General features: G+C 43.3%; 1 pseudogene; it reads left to right on the top strand.

Moving 5' to 3' along the window:
- Window positions 1–232: 232 nt before the first annotated feature.
- On the top strand, window positions 233–13021 carry LOC115519724 (annotated as a pseudogene).
- The last annotated feature ends 12273 nt before the right edge of the window (window positions 13022–25294 follow it).

Consider the following 25294-nt stretch of genomic DNA (forward strand, 5'->3'; position numbering starts at 1 on the left):
CACAGCCAGTTTTGGAATTAGAGGGGAGAAGTTACAATTTCTTGGTAAATTTGCTCAAGGTTAATAAGGAACGTGATGTTTTCCTTTTGCCAGTTTTTAGGGTCAGATCAGTGCATGCAGATCCCCCACTCAAGTCTGAAGAATAAATTCAAGCTGCTAAAAGTGAATAATTTGATATTTGTTGCCTTAGAGTTCTCTGAGCTGCACAGTGCAGCCTCCAAGCCAGACAGGGATGACAAATGTTCCTAAGCCTAAGGACAGTGCCTGGGAAGCAGAATCAGAAGGTGACAATTTAGAGGTCTTGGGATTCTGTGATAAGCTGAGGGTACCTGCATCTTACTTGTGAAAGGGAAGGAAGGGGAAGTTACCCATCATTTATCACTGAAACATCACAGCTGTTAGAACATTGGTTTTGGGTTTTTTGTTTGTTTGTTTTTATTTAAGTTTATTTATTTTGAGAGAGAACACGGGAGGGAGAGAGAATCCCAAGCAGACTCTGCACTGTCAGCTCAGAGCCTAATACGGGGCTTGACCTCACAAACTGCGAGATCATGATTTCGACTGAGCCAAGAAATGACTGAGCCAAATCAAGAGTCAGATGCTCCAGGCGCCCTTAGAGCAATGATTTTTTAAAAAGTGATTTGTAGGGGCACCTGGGTGGCTCTGTCAGTTAAATGCCAGACTTCAGCTCAGGGCATGATCTCGCAGTTTGTGGGTTCAAGCCCCGCATCGGGCTCTGTGCTGACAGCTTGGAGCCTGAAGCCTGCTTTTGGATTCTGTGTCTCCCTCTCTCTCTCTGCCCCTCCCCTGTTTGTGCTCTGTGTCTCTCTCATACAAAAATAAAAAATGAACATTTGTAAAAATTAAAATAAAAGGTGATTTGCATACCTTGTGCAATTTTAGAGTACAATGATTTTTATTTTCTGCTTGTGTCCCTTAAATGATATCTTTTCATTAAAAGTCTTAGTAATCATCATTTTAGTTGCTGCATGATTCCTCAGACAAATATACCATCATTTGTTACATCTTTCTCCTGCCTTTGGACATTTTGGTTTTACTTCTGTAGTCAGCATAAGCATAAAATTGGAAGTTTTTAAGATTGGAACATTCCCTTTTTTCAGCCCTATAGGACTCCTGCCGTAGGACTGTCTAGCAGGACTGGAATGAGTGGATCAAAGAGCATGGTCATTTCATGGCTTTTGCTAAATATTATCCATATTCCTTTCAAAAACCGTGTTCGCGGTTTCAGCTGTCTCAACTCCAAGGGCCAGCTCACCTCTGGCTGCCAACAAAGGATGTAATTGAAAACACATTACAATAGGAAAAAAGTGGTACCTATGTAACTTTCAAAATTCTAGTGAGAATACAAACCTGGTTGCATTATGTCATGGGGTATTATGATGAGGCTCCATACCTATTTATCTACTTGTAGCTTGTGATTTTTTTTTTAAGTGTACATCTTTAAGGACTTGTTCTCTCACATTTCCCTGCATTGCTGAACTGGGCCTCTTTCTACCCACTAAATCTTTTATCTCCTCTAGTTTCATGTTTTTAACTTCCGTTGGTTTTAGCCTTTGTCTCATTTACATTAAATAGCCTTCATCATATTTCCTTTAGGGTTTCTAAAATTTATTAATTTTTGTTTTGGGGTGCCTAGGTGCCTCAGTTGGTTGAGGGCTACTCAGTTGGTTGACCTACTCTTGGTTTTGGTTCAGGTCATGATCTCACGGTTCGTGGGATCGAGCCCCGCGTTGGGCTCTGCACGGAGCTCTGTGCTGTCAGTCTGCTTGGGATTCTCTTCCTCTCTCTGCCTCTCACCCACTTGTGCATATGCACTCTCTCAAATAAACTTTAATTTTTTTGTTTCATTTCTTTTACCAATATTTACCTTTTTCTTATTCTTAATGTAGTTTAATTCCCTTCTTTTACTCATTTTCTATTTCACTTTAGGGTTATATTTATGTCTCCTTGCTCTTCTGGGTTTCACTTTAGTTTGTGTTTAGAGCAGAGCTGGAGAAGACAGTTCTCTAGGGAAGAAGTGTGGAGAGGACCTAGTGTGTTTACAAACAAATTTTGAGGCCACCACTGCCCTTAAACTCCCCCTAATTCTAATCCCTGTGCGGTGGGGACCCTCCCTTCACCCCATCCCACAAAAGGAGTCCAAGAAGCTAAGGGAGGAGCCTGCTCAGAGAGCCTTCCCCCTCCCCCTACCTTCTAGCCAAGCTCCCCGAATTTCCTGGCTAAACAGCTTGGAGCCCTATACTAGGGTTTTCTAGCACCTCTTACCTACCTAACCTAAAAACAGATAGCCGGTATGCATATGCTTGGGCCCTAAAGCTGGGCATGGACTGATGGAGTGCGGTTGTTTGGGGAGAGGTGGGGATGAGTCTGGATGTCCACCTGTATATAATAAGAACCCTCCAAACCCTCCAAAGAATGCGCAGCAGGTAGGAGGAGGCTTTTGGCAGTGGCCCAGAGGTGATTCTCCTGTCCAACGACCTGGTATGGAACTCGGACAGGCCTGAGAATTCTGAACTAGAACGTGGCATGCTATGTCCTTATGAAGGCATGTTTGTAGTACTTTGCTAGGCTTATAATTTTAAATGTTCACAGGTAGGATGTGTGGGCCTCCCTTTGTATTTTTGCTCTAGAGTTAGAGGTGAGCCATTCTGATTTACTGAAACCTGGGAGCTTTTGAAGGGTTACATTTAGGGGAATGTCCTGATCAAAACTATGCTCAGAGACTTTGGTGGTGAATTTTTTAAAAATGGAATTAAAGGAGAAGATCCTAGGATAAAGAAGGAGGTAGCTAAAACTTAGGGGGAAGAAGAAGACCTGATTAAACAAGATACAAATTAAGTACAGAAAAATTATTTTTACCTTTAGTCAGAGGTAAAGAATAGAAACAAAGGTATAAGTTTTAAGATTAAGCGGACAAAATAGGAGCGTCTGGGTAGCTCAGTCGGTTGAGCATCCGACTTCAGCTCAGGTCATGATCTCACTGCTCGGCTCATGAGTTTGAGCCCCACGTCAGGCTCTGTGCTGACAGCTCAGAGCCTGGAGCCTGCTTCAGATTCTGTGTCTCCCTCTGTCTCTGCCCTTCCCCCACTAATGCTCTGTCTCTCTCTCAAAATAATCATTAAAAAAAAAAGGGGGCAAAATGATGTATACCTTAAACTTCTACAAGTGTTATATGTCAATTATGCCTCAAAAATAATTGGGGGGGGTCTCCTAGGTGGCTTAATCAGTTGAGCATGACTCTTGATTTTGGCTCAGGTTATGACCTCAGGGTTGTGGGATCAAGTCCTGCATCAGGCTCCATGCTGAGTATAGAGCCTACTTAAGATTCTCTCTCTCGCTCCCTCCCTCTGCCCCTCTACCCCACTCACACACTCTTTCTCTCCTTAAAAAGAAAATGATTAATATAAAGGAAAGGACAGAAAGTTCAACCAACACAGAGTTAGAAGCAACAGAATGCATCCAGGTGATGCACTATGGAGCATTCTTACCAACTGTGCAGGCTGGATTCTTCATACAGTCCTTTCTTTCAAGGTTTTCACTTTGAAGGCCAAGGCCAAACTTTGTAGTTGAAGCTGATGATTTCCAGATTCAGGGAAGTTTTTTGAGGAGTCATGCAGATTTGCTGCACCTGCCATCCCAAGGTAAAGGAGTATTTTGGTCCATGATGTCAAAGCCACACATTGTGTCAGCTCAAGTTCTTCAAAGGAAATACAAAAACCTTGGGACCTTGAACTGCTAAACAGATTTACTACTCCAGTGTTGCCCAGTCTTGATTAAGATACTGCATGACTTTTCCTTCTCTGTTTCTCTTCTTTATCACTTTTGGTTTTACACAGAATTCGTTTTTTAATCATCAAAGCTAAAGACATAGCAAAAAAAATAACGACATTATCACTTGAAGCTTATCACTCTCTGCTGTTCACCACTTAATCATGATGACACCATAACTCTAGCAAAAAGTCCAAAGAATTATTCACCCTCCCAAGCACACCAGTGGAATTGTAATATACTGGACAGTTAGAAGAACAATGGAGGTAGATCATCTTATTTAAACTTTTGAGATAATATAACAATTCAGACGTGGAAAACCCTTGTGAAATTTTCTTTCTTGTTTGGTAACAAGATCATTAATCCTTACAGCATACTGTAAGGTTTAAAGAGTAGAGTAAGCAATAAGGCGCCTGGGTGGCTCAGTTGGTTGAGCTTCCGACTTCCGCTCAGGTCATGATCTCTTGGTTTGTGAATTTGAGACCCGCGTCGGGCTCTGTGCTGACAGCCTGGAGCCTGCTTCGGATTCTGTGTCTCCCTCTCTCTCTGCCCCTTGCCTGCTCACGCTGTCTCCATCTCTCAAAAATAAACAAACATTAAATTAAAAAAAAAAAGAGTAAGCAAGAGTACTAGATAATACATTTGAAACATAAAAGACTACTGTAACCTTTACAGGCACAAAGTTGAAGTTTCAAGCAAGCCTAGATGATCTCCAGTTTTCATCAGAACTATAAATAGACCAACATCTAAATAAGCAGGTATCCCCAGGGGCCCCTGGCTGGCTCAGTCAGAAGAGCATGTGACTCTTGATCTCAGGGTCATAAGTTGGAGTCCCACAATGACTGTAGAGATTACTCAATAAACAGCACTCTTACCTACTCCAGAGAACCTGTTATACTTTGAACATTCATGTGGGTACTATAAAGATAGCGACCTGAATCACTTACCTGAAATTTCTTGCCTGCTTTCGTGATTTTAGTCTTCTTTTTCAATGGGTGCATGATTTCCTGAAACGTATGAATCTTCTGAGTACAGTTCATCTGGAAAAAACTGCCCTGTCCCACCTGCAGTTAATGAGATCAGCAGCCATCTTTTTTCTTCCATTCTAACATGCTCTCCGAACAAAATCTGGATTTGCAAATCAGAGAGGCAAAGTTATCGAGTCTCCCTATTGCATAGAACAGTGGGAGGGCTAACCAAAATGTCTTTAGTGGTAACATTTGTAATAGCCTGTCCTGGAGATAACTGTTGGCAGCCTACCGCCTCAGCTGTATATGGGGACACACTGTCCCCACTCAGGCCCTGAAACTGACAGATTGCACGAGGTCCCAGCAGCAGCACCATCCCTCCTTGAAGTCCAAAGCCTCACAGATTTGCCTGACTTCTAAAGAAAAAAAATTCTGTTACAAAAGTTTCTGTTACCTAATTACTTACATTGGGCTTTGTGCACATTAAACTCCTTCGGTTTAAGGCTCTTCTACAAGTAGGAAATGGAGACAGACTTATATCTGAATTACAAAGCTGCAAAGCCAGTGAAATGAAAAACATTAATATAGCCATATCTACAAAGTTGTTCTTTTGGAATTTAATAGTTGTTCACAGCATGATTACCGTCGTCCTACCCACTCCAGAACAGGCTCTCTAGAATTCTGCCTGTCTTTAGGAGACCTGATTCTCACATGGTATTTCTCTTCAAACCTACTGGGGAGCCTGCCTTCCCCCAGCATGCCAAGACAGAAGCAGCTCTCATACTGAGGCAGAAACCTAGAAGATGCTTATATTAGGCTTTTTTTTTCTTATTGGTTCCAAATTAAAACATGAAATTAAATTGTTCCTGGGAACATGTGGACCCCCTCCCCCTGATCCATTACTTGAAAAATTATTAACTTTGCAAGCAAACTGTTAAAAAGTTAACATAGCAACAACTTGATGCAAGTAGTGAGTCTCAGGGCGCCTGGGTGGCTGAGTCAGTTGACCATCTGACTCTTGATTTCGGCTCAGGTCATAATCTCACAGTTTGTAGTTTTGAGCCCCTTGTTGGGCTTTGGGCTGACAGGGTGGAGCCTCCTCTCTGCTCCTCCCCTGCTCACATTTCTCTCTCTCTCTCTCTCTCTCTCTCTCTCTCTCTCTCTCTCTCTCTTTCAGAATAAAATAAACTTTAAGAAAAGACTCCAACAACAATAAAGAACAATTAAAGAAAGAAAGAAGTGAGGCTCAAAAGCAAGATCCTTGCTGTCTCACCCAGAGTAAGGAGGGTGTGGTCCTGCCCCTCCAGCACCAGAGCCCCTCCCACCTCTGCTAAGGGGTTTAGGAACAGAAGAATCTGTGTTCCAAGCAGAGCCTAGGTGCACCAGGGCAGAAAGCTTATGGGTCTTTAGGGGTTTTAATCATCATTGCCTGTTGATGCTTCCAGGGATTCTGGATTTGAGCATTGTCATCTGGCAGTAGGTCTCTCCAGATGAAGATAGGACTCTGCTGGGAGGAAAGATATATGTCAAACTCTCTGCCATTCAAGAGTTTATATTCTAATTAGGAAATTTTTAATTTAAAAAGCTGTGTGTGCTCAAAAGACAGTGAAAACAAGTTTAAAAATTAATTCAAGGTAGGGGCGCCTGGGTGGCTCAGTCAGTTGAGCGTCAGGTCATGATCTCACGGTTTGTGAATTCGTTGGGCTCTGTGCTAACTGAGCCTGGAACCTGCTTTGGATTCTGTGTCTCCTCCTCTCTCTGCCCCTCCCCTGTTCATGCTCTGTTTCTCTGTGTCTCAATAATAAATAAAGGTTTAAAAAATTAAATCAAGGCAACAAAGATTTTAAAGAGATTGTCACTGGTTTCTGTCTTCTCTCATTACACTTCCCCATCCAGCCTCTCTGGACTGGCAGCTCTAAGAACACATTGCACTCTTCCTTTGCCTTGTCCATAGGCTGCTCCCGGGAACTTCAGAGCCCTCCTCCCCATTGTCACCTGGAAATTCCTTCCACTTAGCAGTTAGTATCACCTCCTCCAGGAAGCTCTCTTCAGCCCCAGCCTGGAGACAGGCAATTGAAAGACCACATTGGCGAAACCTGGAAGACTGATGGTCCCTTGTAGACAGCAGGGTGCTTGACTGGAGCTTTTTTCTTTTTTTTTTTTTTTTCTAAAGTAACTTTTACCCCCGACGTGGGGCCAGAACTCACAACCCCCACAGATCAAGAGTCACATTCTCTACTGACTGACCCAGCCAGGTGCCCCTTGGCTGTAGCCTTTTTTTTTTTTAATTATTTTTATTTTTTTTAATGTTTATTTATTCTTGAGAGAGAGGGAAACACAGAATCTGAAGCAGGCTCCAGGCTCTGAGCTGTCAGCACAGATCCCAACATGGGCCTGAACCCACAAACTACAAGATCATGACCTGAGCCACCATCCAGGCACCCCGGCTGTAGCTTTTTAAATGCTGACTTAGGTAAGGATTGGTCCCAAGGTGGCACATGGCTGAGATAGCAGGTAATAGTCCATTGGCTCACCAAAAGCCTGCCAGCCAAGAGGGGTCTAATAAGCTACCCGTTTCCTAGACAAGCCCTTAAAAAACAGTGGGTCCTCAAAATGAAGTGTCCACACTTTTAACTACACTCCCCACCTGATTTCTTTATATTCCACATGAAAAAATTTTAAGTGTCTTAAAAGGTGTTTGGGGAAGTGCTTACTTTTCTTGGGCAGTGACTTGTCCCTGCCCCCATGTGATCATCTTCTCCCTAGGCTTCCCTGTGTTGCTGCCTTTCTCTCCTCCCTAGCCTTGAGTCTGTCTCTTGGAGCTAGGTGTAGAAACAAAAATCAGATTGGCTTCAAGTAGTCACTGCAGCCTGTTGTTCCCTTTGTGTGCCAGAGGAGGCAGTCACAGAGAACAGATTCTGGCAGAGCAGGTGAGGCTGGAAACCTTAATGGCTTGAGTCATGGCTGGTAAGAGAATCACCCACGTCCTATTTATGGTTAATTCTGCTATTCTTTCTTCCTTCAAATATCTGAAGTGTATTTATTTTAACATCTCTTTTAGATTTTTCTAGTAGCTTTACTTTAGGAGGGAGTTCTCCCATTTAAGTATGTGAATTGTACTTAATGGCATTGGAGTTCTTCACATATATCCTACTTATTCAAGAACTTTGTTGTTATATGACTTTGTGGAGGTCTCCATTTGGGGCAACTCCATTTGGTTGCCTTTGCTCAGGTTCTTTTTTTTTTTTTTTTAAGTTTATTTATTTTGAGAGAAAGAGCACGAGCAAGGGAGGGGAAGATGGAGAGAGAGGATACCAAGCAGGCTCCATGCTATTAGCGAGGAGCCTGATGCAGGGCTCATCATAACCTGAGCTGAAATCAAGAGTTAGGCACCCAACCAACTGAACTACCCAGGTGCCACTTTGTTAATTTTTAAAATAATCTCTTTGCTCACTTTTATTTTTCTAGTAGGCTTAAGCTGGTGTTTTGTTTTTGTTTTTGTTTTTTTGATGTGCAATCATATGCTTTGTAAATAATGATGATTTTGCAACCTCCTTTCTATTAATTACACATTTTAATTCAGTCCTTTTCTATTGGCAGGAGCTTCTAGAATAATATTCAATAACACTGTTAGTATTAGGCCCTCTGTTGAATCTGACTTGATCAGAAATGTTTCTGGTGTTTTAGCATTTTAAACACATCCTGGCTTTGGTTTTGAGAAATACTTTCACTAAGATAAAGGAATACCTTTCATTTTCTTTTTTTTTTTTTTTTTGGAAAGATTTTGTTTATTATTTAGGAGAGAGACGGGGGGAGGAGAGAGAGAGAGAGAGAGAGAGAGAGAGAGAGAATGAGTCTCAAGTAGTCTCCACGTTCAGTGCAGAGCCTGACACAGGACTCTATCTCACAACCTGGGGATCTCAATGGATCTCAATCTTAGCTGAAATCAAGAGTCAGACACTCGGCCACCCAGGCACCCCTTAAAGATTTTATTTTTTTTTATAATAATTTTTTTTAATGTTATTTTATTTTTGACAGAGACAGAGTATGAGCGGGGGAGGGGCAGAGAGAGAGGGAGACACAGAATCCGAAGCAGGCTCCAGGCTCTGAGCTGTCAGCACAGAGCCTGACACAGGCCTCGAACTCACAGACCGCGAGATCATGACCTGAGCCAAAGTTGGACGCTCAACCGACTGAGCCATCCAGGTCCTCCTAAAGATTTTATTTTTAAGTAATCTCTACAGCCAATGTGGGGCTGCAACTCACAACCGCGAGATCGAGAGTCACATGCTCTGCTGACAGAGCCAGCCGAGAACCTCTATTTTCATTTTATTAAGAAGCTTATAAGGAGGAATAGGTGTACAAATCTTAATGAATGCATTTTTTTTAAATTTTTTTTAACGTTTATTTATTTTTGAGACAGAGACAGAGCATGAACAGGGGAGGGGCAGAGAGAGAGGGAGACACAGAATCTGAAACGGGCTCCAGGCTCTGAGCTGTCAGCACAGAGCCTGACGCGGGGCTCGAACTCACGGACTGTGAGATCATGACCTGAGCCGAAGTCAGATGCTTAACCAACTGAGCCACTCAGGCACCCCAATGAATGCATTTTTGATTAAGTAAAGTCTCTGACTTACTTAAGATTAATTTATATTACTAAATTTCTTAATATGAGACCATCCTTGATTCCTTGATTCCTGAAATGAACTTTACTTGGTCTTGGTGTGTTATTTAATGTACGGCTGGCTTGATTTGATATATACAATTTATATGTGGTTTGTGTGTGTATATTCTTAAACTTTTTCAACTCACTTTACAAGTAAAATTGTCTGCAGTTTTGTCTTTATTAGGTTCTCAGATCAGTCATTTGTCAGTTTTGTAAAATGAGTCAAGGTATTTCCTTTACTTTTCTGTGCTCTTGAATAGTTTAAACAGCATCAAAAAATCTGTTCATTCAGTATTTGAAAGGTTCACATGTGAAATGATCTGGGGCTGATTGGAGGAGAATTGTGTTTATTTCTACGTGTTATTGTTTAAGGTTTCCATGTGTTTCCAACCCAGTTTTGGGAATATGTAGTTTCATGAAAGATCATCAATTTCGTTCAGACTTCCAAATGTATTAAGTTATAGTGGTATATAATGTCTCCTACTTATCTGTATTTCCGCTAACAAGTTTCCCTTTATCTTAATTTTGTGTTTTTGTGTTCTTTTCCGTTTCTTCTGTAAAGCTAGCTAGCACACCCGTATGTTCAGCGATTCAGCTTTTTGACTTATAAACTCATTTTTTGTTTTTGTAATCATTGATTTCTGATTTTAATTTTACTGCTATCCTTATTTTACTTTCTTTGGGTTTATTTTATTGTTTTTCTATCTTCTTGGAATAGGTGACTCTTCATGTATTTTTTTCTGTTACCAGCAGTTACTGTATAATGGGATTTTCCTCCGAGGTAGTGATACGTGCCATGTATTGACCTCCAGGATATCACACCCACTGGAGATGTCCTTTTGGGATTTACTTACTTCCGTGTGTTTTGCTACTTCAAACCTAAAGAACTAAATGAGAACCCTGGGTGAGATCTGAACGTGCAGAAATTGGGCACGAAAAGATTTCTTGGGTAATAGCAGACAAAACATTGTAAGCAAGTTCTCAGAGGCCAGAAAAGCATAGAGGTGGTGTCGAGCTAGAGGGTATGTCAAGCAGGGTAGTGATGGCTGTTTGGAAGGCAGACCAAACCGGATCTTGAATCCAGGGCTAGAGTTTAGAGAAATTCTGTAGGCAGTGGGGAGCCCTTGTTTAGAGTTGCATGCCCTGAGATCAGAAGGAATTCAGGCAGGTGCCTGGATCAGGGTGTTGGACACAGTCAATAGCATAGGGTGTCAGGCACTCCAGCATAGTCGTTACCCAAAGCCAGGTGGGTCAGGAAAAGGTGTTAGGAGTGGAAATGATTTGGATGAAAGTAACATTGGAGTCCTGAGGATTCTGAGGAGAAAGGGGAAAAGCGTTGAGGATGAAACCTTTTTTTTTTTTAAGTATTAAATTTTAATTCCAGTGTGGTTGACAGTGTTATATTTCAGGTGTGCACTATAGTGACTTGACAATTCTATACATTATCCAGTGCTCATCTCCACAAGTGCCCTCCTTAATCCCCTTCACCTATTTGACCCATCCCCATCCCCCCCCTCCCTTCTGGTAACCATCAGTTTATTCTCCAGGGTTAAGAGTGTCTTTCTTAGCTTGTGTCTCTCTTATCCTTCCTTTCTTCATTTGTTTTATTTCTTAAATTCCACAGATGAGTAAACTCATATGGCATTGGTCTTTCTCTCACTGACTTTGCTTAGCATTTTACTCTCTAGCTCCATCCATGTTATTGCAAATAGCAAGATTTCATTCTTTTTTATGGTTCAGTAATATTCTATTATATATATATTCACCACATCTTTATCCATTCATCAATTGATGGGCACTTGGGCTGCTTTCATAATTTGACTATTGTAGATAGTGCCACAGTAAACATAGGGGTGCACGTATCCCTTTGAATTAGTGTTCTTGTATTTCTTCAGTAAATGCCCAGTAGTGCAATTACTGGATCAACTATTTTTAATGTTTTGAGGAGCCTCCATGCTGTTTCCTACAGTGGCTGCACCAGTTTGCATTCCCACCAAGAGTGCAGGAGGGTTCCTTTTTCTCTGCATCCTCACCGATACTTATTTCTTGTGTTGTTGATTTTAGCCATTCTGATAGGTGGGAGGTGATATCTCATCATAGTTTTGACTTGCATTTCCCTGATGATGAGTGATGTTGAGCATCTTTTCATGTTTGTGTTGGCCAGAGAATGAAGCCTTTAAAAAGAACTTAAAAAAAGAGGAGCCTATGGGTAGAGGCTGGTGGGGGTGGGGGTGAGGGGGTGGTGGGAAGACACCTGGTGGTTAGTGAAAGACCTGGGCCAAAGTCATCCTGACCTCCCTACACCCTTCACTCACTCCCTCCCAGGAGGTGGACACAGAAGCAACAGGGCAGGTCTGGGTGGGCTAGCACCCCTCCCCCCAGCTGGCCTTGGGTGGGGTAAATGCTCTGAGACTCCTTCCTCACCACCACCCCCCCACCTCCCCAGGAGCTGGTGGCAGCGATGGGGCACTCAGGGTTGGGGGGTGGGTAGGGGGAAGGAAACAGGGGGGAAGGGGTTCAGGCAGCCATGGACAGCTAGGCATTCACCAAAGAGCTGCATGTGTGTAAACAGCTTAACAGAACCAAGTACAGATGCTGTGCAAAAAGGCTAAGGAAATTTTAACAAAAGAATAAAATGTGCAAGAGGTACCGTGTCGGAGATGTGCATGGTCAATTTCTTGAGCTTACTGAACTCTGCAGAACTGGTGGAAAATCACCAGGTACAAACTGTCTGTTCATGGGCGACTGTGTAGACAGAGGCTATTATTCAGTGGAGACTGTGACTCTCCTTGTGGCCTTAAAGGCGTATTACTCAGAACACATTACAATATTGAAAGGAAACCACGAAAGCTGCGAAATTACCCAAGTCTATGGCTTTTATAATGCATGTCTGTGAAAGTATAGAAATGCCGATGTTTGGAAATATGTTACAGATCTATCTGATTATCTTCTACTTACAACTTTAGTAGATGGACAGATATTCTGCCTCCACAGTGGCCTCTCTCCATCCCTAGATGTGCTGGATCATATAAGAGACTTGGATCCTTTACAGGAAGTTCCACATGAGGGCCCAGTGTGTGATGTGTAGTGGTCAGATCCAGATGATTGTGGTGGGTGGGGTATTTCACCATGTGGTGCTGGCTACACATGTGGATAAGACTTTTCTGAAACATTTAACCATGGGAATGGCCTCACACTGGCTTCTCGATCTCACCAGCTTGTAATGGAGGGATACAATTGGTGTCATGATTAGAATGTGGTTACCATTTTTAGTGCTCCCAGTTACTGTTATCGTTGTGGGAACCAGGCTGCTCTCATGGAATTAGATGACACTTTAAAATACTCCTTCCTTGGGCGCCTGAGTGGCTCATTTGGTTGAGCATCTGACTTCCACTCAGGTCATGACCTCACGATCTCTGCTGTTAGCCCAGAGCCTGCTTCTGATCCTCTGTTCCCCTCTCTCTCTGCTCCTCCCCCATTGATGTGCGTGCTCTCTCTGTCTCTCAAAAATAAACATTTCAAAAAATAAAACAAAATAAAAAAGATAAAATACTCCTTCCTTCAGTTTGACCCAGCACCTCATGGTGTTGCAACATGACCCAGCCTCATGTTGCACCCCAGACTACTGCCTGTAAATTCCTCCTGGGGAAAACCTGCCTTTGTATGTGGAAGTATACCTGGCTTTTTAAATATGTATATATATTTAAAAACAAACAAAGCAACAGTAATATCTATGTGCTTCCTAGACAGATTGGGATCTGTCTAGGTATTAAACCATATCATGGATCAAAATGTGCCATACTAATGATGAGCATTTAGCAGGATTTGAGACTGAAATTTAGTACAACGCTGTGTTCTAGTTTGGTCAGTCTTACCGGTTTGCCTGCTGTAGTTGTGGTAACCATTTTCCTCTGGATTATTCAAGCACAAAAGGTAAATAACTCCTTCATCTCCTTTTGCATTATTTGCAAATTTTAGCTATAGTGTTTAACTGGCATGGATTGATAGAGTTGGAGTTTTATTTTTAAGAAAAACTCACAAGCTAACTTCCCCTTAATCCATTACCTTTTATTTTATTGAAATGTATAGTTAAATTAACTGAAGAAAAAAAAAACTCTTGGGAATATGTTGTCATAACATTTTAATATGTTTCCCTTCGTTTAAACTATAGTTTTATTTTGATCTGCATGTTTCTGTATATTTGTCATGACCGTCCTTGCATCCTATTTGGTGTACTGAGCAAATAAACTTTCCATTTTAAACAAAAACAAAGCAAAAAGAGAAGCCTGAGTTGGAGGTCTGAAGGAGGAGAACCAGAGAGATCAGAGTCCTAAAAGCAGGTGACAGCTACAATGAGTGAAGGAAGGAAAGAAGGCTTCCCTTATTTCCAATTCTACATTTTTTTTTAAAAGTAAACTCTATGCCCATCGTGGGGCTTGAACTCATGACCCAAAGAGCAAGAGTCCCATGCTCTACTGACTGAGCCAGCCAGGCGCCCCAAATATTTATTTTTTTTAAGTAACCCCTCATTCTCAATTCTAAATGAGTAAATATGTATCACAGAGTGGCACTTGATGGGATGTAGGTTCCAGAAAGAATGGGCTTTTCATTCCTTCAGATCTTTTTATTTTATTCACAATTAACAAATGAGATGAGAGGATTGTTGATGTGGCTGAGGCTGGGGGGAGGTCAGCTCCCACCTCACCTACTGGGTAGCACACGTCCAGGAGAAATTGCCGACCTTGCCGACCGGTACCTTCATTTGGATAATATCAAAGAGAGGGCAGCTGGATTAAAAACAAACAAACAGAGAATGCTTCCCTCATTTCAGAGAGAAAGTTTGCTATAGATTTCCTATAAACCGAGTTCTTTCCTAGGATATTGAAAATACTATTCTATTGATAAAGATTGTGTATATGCAAAGCTTTTCCATGAAATGCTGTGTAAAAACTGCTGTACGGGCCCTCAGTAAATGTTAGTCATCCCCTACCTCCCATTCCCAATAAGCTTCTAGGCATATCAGCCCTGGTGTTTCATCCCAGGGAACTGTGTTCTTCCTGTTTGGAAATTAGATTAGGTCTCCTTGTCTGGGCCAGATGCGTCTGTGTCTCTCCAGCAGAGGCTGTGTGCTGCATTACTTGACCTTTCTACCACACATCAGTACTCACCCCTGCGGGGCTTGCTCATTTTGCCTGATGTCTGCAATAGCATAATCACTTCGGAAGCTTCAGGGCAGGCCTCCTGCTTCCAGCCTGCACACAGACCAGGAGGGGCATGGAAAAGGTCACCAGTGCAGTCATATGTGACTTGCCCACTGGCAAATGCTCACACAAACCATGGCAGGCTCTGGGTGAGAAGATTTTAAGCAGTTATTCCAGCCTAATGATGGAGTCAAGCATCAGAGGGAGATGGAAGGTGGAAGAGAAAGACCAAATGGCTTCTAATGGGACCAGTGACTAAAAATCAATCATATTATGAGGGATGACAGTTTCCTGTTGCAGGATTATTTTATAGCATCCTGATGAGAACCTGATAGGTGTCTGGGCACATCAGCTCTGAACCTCCCCGGCTCTCTTCTCCCTCAGTTGGGCCACCTGACCCCTGAGAGTTGAAACCTTCTACACCCACACAGCCACTATCTGCATTAATATGATATTCCCATTCCACTGTCTTCATCAATATACATTAACTATTTCAGGAAACTGGCCCAGAAGATAAAAGTTGAAATAATTTATTCCTCAAAGTTTTAAAAAAACCTATTTTTTAAAGTTTATTTACTTATTTATTGTGAGAGAAAGAGCATGAATGGGAGAAGGGGCAGAGAGAGAGAGAGAGAGAGATGAGAGAGAGAATCCCAAGTGGGCTTCTTGCTGTCCACAGAGCCCAAAGCAGTGCTCGATCTCATGAACCATGAGATCATGACCTGAGCTGAAATCAAGAATTGGATGTTCAACTGACTGAGCCATCCAGGTGCCCCCCCCAAAAAAAATATTTAAATGATCATTAAATTGTTCAATCAAATGACAATTTTAATTCCCAAGATTTTTTGAACCTCTTACCTTAAAAATGCTCTCCACGGGGCGCCTGGGTGGCGCAGTCGGTTAAGCGTCCGACTTCAGCCAGGTCACGATCTCGCGGTCCGTGAGTTCGAGCCCCGCGTCAGGCTCCGGGCTGATGGCTCGGAGCCTGGAGCCTGTTTCCGATTCTGTGTCTCCCTCTCACTCTGCCCCTCCCCCGTTCATGCTCTGTCTCTCTCTGTCCCAAAAATAAATAAACATTGAAAAAAAAAAAATGCTCTCCTTGCTATGGACACCAATCTTAAATTATCATATTGTGTTCCTAATCAAATGCTTTATTAAAAGAACTGTTGGGGGTGCTTCGGTGGCTCAGTCGGTTAAGAGTCCAGCTCTTGATTTTGGCTCAGGTCATGATCTCACAGTGTGTGGTGACCTCGAGGAGCCTGCTTGGGATTCTTTCTCTCTGCTCCTCCCCCACTCGCATGTGTGCCCTCTCAAAATAAATAAATAAACTTTTAAAAACAAACCAGAAACAAAAAAACCCTGCTGAATTGCCTTAACCCAGACTCCAAAACCTCATAGACTTCCCACTTGGCTCTCCCCTCTCTAGGATGCTACTAAGATGAAGTCTTACTGAGAAAAGGAATTCAGCCTTGTCGTATCAACATGTAGCTCTGGTCCTTTGAAGAAGGCAGCATGTAACAATCTCATCTGTCATCCCAACCTCTCCCCAAGTTCTGGAACTGATTCTGACTTTGGACAAAGGGGATTTGGGTTAGAGCGTTTCTGGTCCAGTAGGACAAAGGCCTTGGTCTTATGTTCACCGTGCGTAGTCCTAGGTGATCCAGCATGGGCCTACATATTAATTCAGTTTATTATTGTCTACTCTGTCAGGTCAGAAGCTACACAATGGGAATTGAAAGATGAAGAAATATGAAGTCTCCCTACTTGCCCTCAGTCCACAGCTTAGTATGAAAGAGAGACGTAAACAGATAAAATGCAATGTGCTATGTGCAATGACATTATGTAGAATAGTACTTCTTAAACAATTTGTGGTTAGGAATCATTCCCCTCCACCTCATCAACAGGTAAAACAGAAAAAAATGAACCATACTTTAAAGAAAGCCCTTGCTAAAATGTGCCAAGAGACTGGCCTGACTTGGGAAAAGCCACTTCTTGTTGCCATCCTCTGTATAAGGGTGGCCTCTGGAAGTAGGGCTCCCACTGAGCCCTTATGAGACGATATATGCGAAACCCTTTCGACTTGAGTAAAAGGGGTGTTTTCCCCTTTCTAGAACATGAAAACAGAATTAAATAATATGTGCAGCAGCTGAATCAAATTTTGACATCTACACACGAGTTCGTCTTTTCTAAGATCAAACCATTTCCTGAGCAGACACTGCCCCCTTTTTCAGCCAGGAGAGTGGGTCCTACTAAAGAACCAAGGACCTTGGAAGAACCAAGGACCAGAAGATCAGTTAACTGAAAAATGGACAGGTCCTCACGAGATGCTAACTAGCCCTACTTCAAAACTTGCAGGCGTCAAGCCACGGATTCATCACACCTGCATTAGGAAGGCACCTCCAGACAGCGACTTTTGTCAGGACTCACAACGTGTAAGTGGGTGAGAACCCCCATGGAAGATTGCTGTCCATCTCAGAAGGAACCCAAGAAACAAAGGTCTCCTACCCTGTCAAAGTCTTCCATCCCGACATCCCTACGTCATCCCTGATCAGCAGGAAGTAGTTTACAGAAGACATGACCGTCATCCCTTCTCCTTCCGTTGAAATGGAATGGTGACTTGACATGGGGATTCAAAGGAGGACCCAGTCATTGCCCTGACTGACTCCATTTGCCTTTAACCTGTTCCTCTTAATCGCTTATTTTTTTCCCTCCTGCTTATCTGTTAACTTCAGCAAGGGACCCAGCAGGCAAAACATCGTGTAATGGGCACCAAAACTAACCCCCCAAGCAATAATGACTGTTCTGATGCCACCGTACCCCCCATAATTCACCCCATGACAGTGATCAACCCGACCTTTGCTGTTTAGCTGCATATACCCACCAATCTTTGTTCCATATATTCCCTACATAAACTTAGAAGTATTCTCAGCATCTTGAAGACAGTTCTTGGGGTGTTAGTCCACTGTCTTCCTGATGTGGGTCTTACTGGAATAAACGTTCTTATTTGACCAGCACTTGTCTCTCTAGATTTTGTCAGCTGAGAGTGGACAAACCTTTGGGGCCTCCAGAGCCAGGGGCTCTCATGCCTTGGTCACTAGTAACAATGTAATAAGTTAAATGTTTCTCTGAGTTCTGTGAGCCCTTCTAGCAAATTAATTGAGCCCAAGGAGGGGGTCACTGTTACCTCTAATCTATAGCCAGTGTGTAGGAAGCACAGGTGACAGCCTGGGTTTGTGGCTGGCGTGTGAAGTGTGAAGGGGCAGTCTTGGAGGATGGAGCCTTTAATCTATGGAATCTGATGCTATCTCCAGGGGCGTAGTGTCAGAGTTGAGCTGAATGGTAGGACACCCAGCTGGTGCCCAAGAATTGCCTGGATGTGGGGAAACCACACCCCTACACGCATGAGGATTGGTGTTCAGAACCTCAGCCCCCCCCCCCCCCCCGCCCCCCCCCCCCCCGGGCCAGGCCTGCTCTTCTGAGCCACTAAAGGGTGGAAGACAGACCAGCGTGATCCCACTCCATAGGCAGGCAGAATGGAGACCAGAATCTGAGCTTTACCCCAGTCCTGCTCTGGATCTGCTGGGATTGTGGAGGAGGGCATCTAGTTTCTTCCTGTAGTTTTCCCTTCTGGAGAAGAATGGAAATTTCGTTACTTCTAAGGCAGGAGGGGATTAGAGAATGTCTCCCCTACCTCCCAGTGAACAATGGGACGGTTCTGTTTGCTTCAGAGCAAAGGCCTCAGAGCTGTTACCTGGTCTTCACTGAGCATGGGAGCAGGGTGGGGTATGGGAGGGGGAAGTGAGGCAGGAGGAAGGCAGGTGCAACCCCCCTCAGACACTGGCTGGGCTCCCTCTGGTCCAGACCCCTCTCTCTCCAGGATGGGGATGAGAGTAAAGGAATGGATTTGGAACAGTAAGGAATTACCTACGAAAGGGCAGTTTAGTCAGTGTGGGGTTCAGTCTATCTGCTTCCTGGGCAGAAGGCTGCTTTCTTCCCCAGGAATGCTGAATACATGGGAATCCTCACCCCTGAGCTGTTCTGATCCCAGCTCTCTGCCTGTTGGTCTACTCTGTCCTGGGGCCACCCAGTAGGACCTGCAAGTCAGCCACTGACTAAATGCTGGCTCCCTGCAGCAGCTTTGTTTCCTCAGCTGTGTCTACCCCCTGCTGCTGGGCACCCCTCCCCAGCCTGGGTCACTGGCAAGGAAGCCAGAAGTGCTGCGGAAATATGGCGGGCAATGGTGTATGATCACTGAGCCAGAATTCCTTGGCTTGAAATCCCAGATCTCGTATTTACTAGCTGTGTGGTCTTGGAAGAGTTATATAACCTCTCTGTGCTTTGGTTTCTTCATATGTACAACAGGAATAATATCAATACCTACACAGGATTATTGTGAAGAATAGATGATTTCATATAACACCTTTAAGACTGATGCCTGGGTAGTTCTAAGTAATTAGTGAAGGCAAGCTGCCATTTTTATGAGGCTAGGTCTAGGGGGAAAGGTGGAAGTGGCCAGGGGAAGGGGGAAGTGCTCTACTGTGTATTGAGTTCTGCCACAAGGGCCAAGCACTATGTGGATACTTCAATTAACCACTTACAAGAACAGAGGGGAAACTATTATCCCCAGTTTATAGAATAAGAGCCTGAGTGACCAAATAGTCCAGCTGGAATTCAACATCTGTGATAGCTGATTCCAGACACCATGCTACAGAGGCCAGAGAGGAGACTGGGCATAGGAAACAAGTAGGGTAACTATGGCATTGAAGTGTGGGTATCTGTTGGGGTCTTCAGGAGGGAGCAGGGATTGCCCTGGGGAAGCCAAGAAGTCTGTTTACTTCAGTCTTTCTGGCTGAAGAGTCAGTCACTTTTGTTCCTCAATCCACAGGGCTGCACCTGGCCACTCGTAGCTTCTGAGATCTGCAGGTGTTAACTGAGACAACCAGGAGACTGTATCTCCTAAATCCCAGCTCCAGAATTCCTGGGAGAGGGCCTAACTGGCCCATCCTTCAATGGCCAAGAGGCCAGGTTTTCTTGTAGGAACTCGTCAGCTCCTGCCATGGTAATGTGGATGCCAGATGGGACGGGACACCTAGCAGGCAGTCCCAAGGCATGTACCTGATAGACTTACCCTTTTCTTTGTTCTCCTTTTCTCAGCCCATAGTTCCTGATATCTCATACTTACAGTCTATATTGACCTCTGTGCATGTGGATTCTCTCTCCTTATGCCTCATTCCACCTCATGGCCTCTCTCTCTTTTTACTTCCCAGGCATAACCCACTGTTGTTGCATGAAACTCTGCTGTTCCATGTTTCTTTATTCAATTTTCTCAGAACATTCCCTAGTCCTGCCCATATTTCCATGCTGGACCAGTTCATAGACACTGTCTTGCTTAAGGACTGGCTACCTTATGATACAGAGCCTGTGTTCAGGAGTCTCCCGGGGTGACACAAGACCTCCCCTTCTGCCAGGCCTTGTGGGCTGGGTGATGTCACTGTGGACATGGAGCAGGGTCCTGTACCGTGAAGACATATCCATTGTATCTAGCCATTGAAAGGATGCTCCAAGAGCCTTGCCAAGCTTTTCCCTCCTGAAATCCACTACCCACAGCACTAGACCCTTGAGCCTGTCATGAAGTGCTGAGTGCATTTGTCCAGTTCCTACTGCAACAGAGATCCAAATGTACAATGGCTTTAACAAGTAAAAGGATTATTTTGTGCTCACATATAAATGGGGAATAAATAATCCAGAGCAGAGCTGATGGCTTTACAGTGTTGGAGGGTCTAAGCTCTTTCTGACTTGCCACCCTGTGAACCCTAGGGTATTGGCCTTATCTTTATGGATCAAGATGAATTACCAGCACAGTCCTGCCAGTGGGAAGGGGGAAATGTATTTCCCTTCCCTTTAAATGCAGGAGCCAGGGTGTGCACACATCACTTTACTTACATCTCATTAGCCAGAACTTAGTTACATGACCACATCAAGCTGCAAGGAGGCTGGGAGATGGAGTATTCTGGGTGACGATGTGTCCAGATAAAAATTGAGGATTCTTTTACTCTAAGGAGGAGGGGAAGAGTAGATACTGGGGACAATGGAACCACCATTTTCCTGTCACTCATTTTTGACCCCTCTCCACCATTCAGTTTGTCAGAATATCCTGACACATCCCACTCCTGATGCCTTTCTCATAGGGCCCTATTCTTTATCCCCACTGATGTCATCACAGGCCAGGCTTTTAGAGCTTTATACCTAGCATCTCCCAAGAACCTTCTAACTGATCTTGCTTCCAGTCTTTCTCCAGCTTCCCCCTGTGATCATTCTCAAGTGCAAATCACACCCAGCTCCCCACTGCTTATAGCAGTTAAATTTTATTTTATTTTATTTTATTTTTATTTTATTTTATTTTATTTTATTTTATTTTATTTTATTTACTTATTTATTTATTGTTATTATTATTGCTTATAGCAGTGAGATTTTAACTGCCAATTTTTGAATCCTGGGACTTACATGCAAATTTTGCACATATGTGTATTTTTCTGAAGAGAGCTTCAGATTCTCAGAGGAATTTGTGATTCCTTCTCAAGGTGTAGGCTCAAGTTGAAATTCCTAATGTCAAACATACAAGTGGGATGTGTCTACGGACCTTCTTATATCTTCTCTCTGGGCACTCCCATAGTGTAACCCAAACTGAAGTCATTCTGGAATTCCTTCCATCGCCTAGACAGGCCATGCTCTTTCCTATGCCACATCTTTATGGCTGCTGTTCTATCTAAAATGCCCAAACTCCTACACATCCTTATGGCTTAGCAGAAAAGCCCCCTCTTCTGTGAGGCTTCCTTAACTCCTTCCGGCACAGTCAGCCTCCACAGCACTGTTCTGACATCCGCTAAGCATCCTTTTGCACAGTCATCAACCTATGTCTGTTACCTCCACCAAACCATTAACTCTGGAGCCTAGGACCTAGAGTAGGTAGACCACAGATGTTCATTGAATAATTGTCACTCATGCCCAAAAACTGAAGTGCTTTTCTAAAATGTAAATCTGAGTGTCACTTCCTGCTTTCCTAGTGCCTCCAAGTTCAAATTTGTTACAGTGGCCTTTTCTGTGGCCTCATCTTGCAATTCTTTCTTTTTTCTACTCCATGAACCCTGAAGTTCTTTTAATGCTCCAAATCAGGGTTCTTTCTCACCTTGAGGTTTTATGCATGCTTCTTCCTCTGCTCCTCTGCATGGCTCTACCTTCCCATACTTCAGATAGCTTAAATATTCCAGGAAGCCTTCTTGGGCCCCCTCCCCACCCTCAGATGAGGCCGAGGGTCCCACCTATGTGTCCCCATAGCACCTTGTACTTTCCCAGTTGCAACATGCATCATGCTGTGTCAGAATGACTGGTTTGTCTTTCTTTCCTGCGAAACTAAATTCTGTATCTAACTTGCCCAGTATGTCCCCAGCCCCAAACACAGTGCTTGGATGAGGGGAGGTACCTGATAAATCTGTGTTAAAGGAGGGTTAGAAAAATGAATTTCTTAGCTGTCAATCTGTTTTTCAGTAGCTCTCCACTGCCTTTTGAACAAAGCCCCTTTAGCTCTTTATCATCTGTCCTCATGTATTGTCAGTCTCCTCTCTTCCAAACCTACCCTTTGATCTCAGCATCTCACTCAAGCTCCACATGAAAGTCCTGTTGAACTGCTTGAAGGTCCCCACATGCCTGCAGTCCCATCTTTCAGCCTCAGCAGTGCTGATCTGTGCCTGGTGCACTCTGGGCTCTCCTCACTTCTCACTTCTCTTCCTTTTTTGGCAAACATCCACTTATTATTTTTTTTAATGTTTATTTTTTAGACAGAGATACAGAGAGACAGAGTGCGAGTGAGGGAGGGGCAGAGAGAGAGGGAGACACAGAATCCAAAGCAGGCTTCACATTCTGAGCTGTCAGCACAGAGTCCAACCCGGGGCTTGAACCCATGAACCATGAGATCATGACCTGAGCTGAAGTTGGATGCTTACCTGACTGAGCCACCCAGATGCCCCCCATTAATCTTGAATCCATTTAATCTTTCAGTTCAGATACCTCTTCCTTCAGGAAGCCTTCCTTGAATTCCTAAGAGCAGTTCTTAAGACTTGTAGTATTCTGGGCTTTCTTCCTTCTCACCATTCTGTTTTCCTAAGTAGATGGTTAAGTGGAAACCTGAACTACAGTATCTCGAATGTGAACCCACTGCCTGCACACAGTGGGCACTCCTGAAATATTTGTAGAATAAACTATATTTCCTGGTCTTATTTCTTACTGTTGGTGCATGTGTCCTGCCTTCCAAAAGCAGGTTGGAAGCTCCATGAAGTCAGTGAGGGAAGCTAAGGTGTCTAGGGGCCTCTCTCCAGGCCTGAGCTTAATTTCTGTCCCCAGTAAGGCTGATATATGTTGCTTGGAGGCTGTGCTGTCAGACATTTGACCAATCTTAATCAGTGGAGACTTGGCTTAATGTTTTTGGAAGCCTGGGTTTGGGATCACGGTGACCTTAGATACCTTTTTTTTAGACGTGACTAAAGCCAGTGCCAATGCATATATCTTTTTGAGTTAATGTTTTTGTTTTCTTTGGGCAAATGTGCAGTAGTGGAATTACTGGATTATATAGCATTTCCTTTTTAATTTTTTGAGAAATCTCCATATTATTTTCCATAATGGCCGCACCAGTTTATATTCCTACCAACAGAGCCTGAGGGTTCCCTTTTCTCTACATCCTTGTCAACACTTGTCTTTTTGTTACTAGCCATTCTGACTGGTGTAATAACTCATTGTGGCTTCGACTTGCATTTCCCTGATGGTGAATGCTGTTGAGGAGGGATGGGCAAAACAGACAAAGGGGACTAAGTGGTACAAACTTATAGTTATACAATAAATAAGTCGCGGAGATGGAAAGTACAGCATAGGGAATGTAGTCAGTAATATTGTAATAATGTCATATGGTGGCAGATGGTGACTACACTGTGGTCAACACTGAGTAACGTATAGAATTAATATGTTGGGAGCGCCTAGGTGGCTCAGTCGATTAAGCATCTGACTTGATTTTGGCTCTGATCATGAGCTCATGATTGTGAGATCGAGACCCGCTTTGGGCTCTGCACTGGGCACAAAGCCTGCTTAAGATTCTCTCTCTCCCTCTTCCTCTGTCCCTTCCCAGCTCATGCTCTCTCTCTCAAAAATAAAAACAAAAAAATAAGAATAAACAAAATTAATTAAGTAAAAAACTGTATACCTAAAACTAATAAAACATTTTATGTCGATTGTACTTCAACAACAAAAGAATAATAAAGCTGAAATGACTAAAATACATAAATAAAAGCCAGCACCAGGAACAGTGTCAGGTACCTGGCTGGTTTCAATAGATGTTTGTTGAATGAGTTCTGGAACTGAGAGACAATGACAGGGAGGCAGGCTGTGCTTGTTCAGTCTCACCATGTTCTGGGCTCAGACATTCCAATAGAATGGAATAGTTATAAGGAGGGAGATCATGTGTTCACATTCCAAACTCAAGATGAGGAGAAACATACTAAAAATCTGAGAAAGGGTGGACAAAGCTTTTTGGATAGTGATTCAATGGCTTCAAACCCTTCTCTGGTATATAAGCTGTGCTTAATAGCTGGACTCAAATGAGATCATTAAAAGGTAACGTGACCCAAATGAAATTTGCCACCCTAATGTGACATACGGAAATAGACTCTAACTTGGCAACATAGGACATGGAACCCCTCCTGCTGTCTGCAGAACTTCAATAGCGAATAAAACCCACAGTGCAAATTCCAAGAACCAAGACTAGAGAAATGCAAAGAAATACCTTTGAGACAAAAGATTGAGGGGCAGCATTTTAATATATAAACAGTCAGGCCAGGCCAGAGCCTTGATACTCCAAGTGTGGTGTGACCCAGGAACATCAGCATCCCCTGAGAACTGGTTAGAAATGTAGACTCTCAGCTCCCTTCCCCTCAGACCGACTTCATTCTAACAAGACCTGCAGGTGATTGTATGCATATCAAAGTTTGAGAAGCAGTGGGCTGGAACATTTTTTTAAGGTGGGTTTTTGCCCTTAAAATGTGCTTTCAGGTCAACGTAAACCCACTTAAAGTATTTTTAGCTCATTATTTGCTCCATTCTCTCTACCTCTGAGCAACACTGTCACACATCAGTGTCCTGCTCTGGGACTTTGAGATGCTCATGAATCCCAACAGTGTATAGAAGTTTGCTGCGCCATTTCTGTAGACAGTCAGTATGGGTTACAAATTTGATTCCCAAACTTCCATCAGCTGTTCCTTGTATGACACCCCCAGGAGATAGGTTGTATGATAATTTCCTTTTTGGGAGATGATGAAACCAGGGTTCAAGGAGGTTTCATGACTCTCCCAAGGGACACCAAGCAAATTGACATATGAGTCAAAATGAGAACTAGAGGTTTTGATATTCCAATGTGAGGCTCACCAAACTTTGATGTCTTTTCTTTTTATATAAAGAGGATTTTTTTTTTTTTTTTTTTTTTTTTGCATAGGAGACTGTAAGAACAAATTCATAGATAACTTTGTGTGAGTTACTGAATAGAAGCCATGCACATATGGGCCTCTGGGATTATGGAAGTTTAAGAGAGAACTGTCTGTCTAGTGGAGAGAGGAGTGAGCCCAGAGAGGGCC

The sequence above is a fragment of the Lynx canadensis genome, chromosome C1 (genome assembly GCF_007474595.2).
Source record: "Lynx canadensis isolate LIC74 chromosome C1, mLynCan4.pri.v2, whole genome shotgun sequence".
Taxonomy (NCBI): Eukaryota; Metazoa; Chordata; class Mammalia; order Carnivora; family Felidae; genus Lynx; species Lynx canadensis.